General features: G+C 36.1%; 1 long non-coding RNA gene across 1 annotated transcript in view; it reads left to right on the plus strand.

The window, feature by feature from the left end:
* LOC128603113 (uncharacterized) overlaps positions 1 to 679 on the plus strand; it is a 5,177-nt gene extending 4,498 nt beyond the window's left edge. The window contains exon 3 of the long non-coding RNA XR_008384971.1: positions 414 to 679. This is a non-coding gene — a long non-coding RNA (uncharacterized LOC128603113). The remainder of the gene's footprint in view (positions 1 to 413) is intronic.
* The last annotated feature ends 1,082 nt before the right edge of the window (positions 680 to 1,761 follow it).

Below are 1,761 nucleotides of genomic sequence, written 5' to 3' on the forward strand. Positions count from 1 at the left end.
GAAATTTACAAAGAAAGAAAAAAAGAAACAAACAAAATTCAAATAAGGCAAGAACATTCAACAAGAACAACAACATCAACAACATCAACAACAACACAGGGAAAGAAATTTACAAATAATGAAAAAAATGATAATAAAACAAAACAACTTACACAACAAACAAACAAACAAAACAAGCAAAAAACAAAACAAAGAAGAAACAAAAAAAAACAAACAGTTTCTTGAAAAGATATTTACAAATACAGGTGGGAAATAAAATGTGCCATTATTTACACAGAGGCTTTATCAAGGTGTCTGAACATTTCAGTGCTGAAACTCTTTAATACAGGATTCAGATTTCTTTTTTCATAACTTTATTCTATAACCCGTGTGTGTGTGTGTGTGTGTGTGTGTGTGTGTGTGTGTGTGTGCAGGTCTCCTCTGGTTTTAATGCACCGTTGCCCGTCGGTGGAGGATGCAGGCTAAAGCTCGGCACACATGAAGCCCATTTACCGTCATCCTCGCATCTGTTCTCACTAATCCCCTCCAGACGTAACAATATGTTCTCCAATAAGATTATGATTGCTCAATAAGCCTTATCTATGTAATTCAGAAAACATATACCGCTTTAAACCAGCTCGCTAGATTAGAGCAGTTTGGAGCTAATCTGGAGTCAGTCTGGAGTCAATCTGTGCTGCTCGGGGGGGGAGGGGTGGGAGGAGGGGAGGGGGAATTATTTTAATCTGGGTGGAAATAATCCTGTGATTCCCCCTCAGTCTGTTTTGTTTTATTCCGAGCCGAGTGTGTGAGTTGATTTAACGTCATACTAATCCTCCAGTCGCTGTCTGGCTGAGGCTCGAGACACCCCGGGAGTTTGAACCGTGTGTAATTTACACGCACGCTGTTATTAATGAAATCAGCACTTGAATTGATTAGACAAGCAGATTATGATGATGTGAGCGTGAGCAGATTACTGTATTGACTGCGTCTTGTTTAATAAAAGTGTAATCACAGCGTAATTAAGCGCACTATTTACAGTTTATTATAAGAGTTAGGTACATTCGAGGTTTAATAGATAATTGAACACTGGTGTGGTTTTTTTTATTCATTTGGATGTGGATGAATGAAGCTGGTTCGATGTTTATTGAAAACATGTCTAAAGCTCCAAGGATAACTTTTGCCAATAAAATACCAATGCTAATAAAATGTGACGGAAAATAAACAAACTATGAACGATACGACACGAGTGTAGACTCATGAACAAATTTTAAACTAGAACCTTTAAGGGTTCTTCGGTTAGCCGCGGAGGAGACGGGGATGTTAAGGTTCCACGAAGAAACCTATCGGGAGAAGGGCCAAGTGACAGCCTGAGGACGCCGAGGACCCTATCCGAGCTATCCAAGAACCCCTGTGGAACCTTCTATTTAATGAAAGAAAGAAAGAAAGAAAGAAAGAAAGAAAGAAACTAACTAACAAAAGAAAGAATGAAAGTTACGAGAAAATGAAAGAAAGAAAGAAACTAACCAACTAACTAACTAAAGAAAGGAAAAATGAATGTCATACGCTTACAAGGAAAAGAAAGAAAGATAGAATTTATGTAACAACAGAAGGAATGAACATTACAAGGAAATGAAAGAAACAAACAAACAAAACATGACAAGTGGGAAAAAAATGGGAAGTTGGAATAAAAAATGAAAAATAAAGGAAGTAAGAATTTTAGTTCTATAATATTTCATTTATTATTATTATTATTATTATTATTATTATTATTATTATTATTAT

The sequence above is a fragment of the Ictalurus furcatus genome, chromosome 27, assembly GCF_023375685.1.
Source record: "Ictalurus furcatus strain D&B chromosome 27, Billie_1.0, whole genome shotgun sequence".
In the NCBI taxonomy this organism is placed as follows: domain Eukaryota; kingdom Metazoa; phylum Chordata; class Actinopteri; order Siluriformes; family Ictaluridae; genus Ictalurus; species Ictalurus furcatus.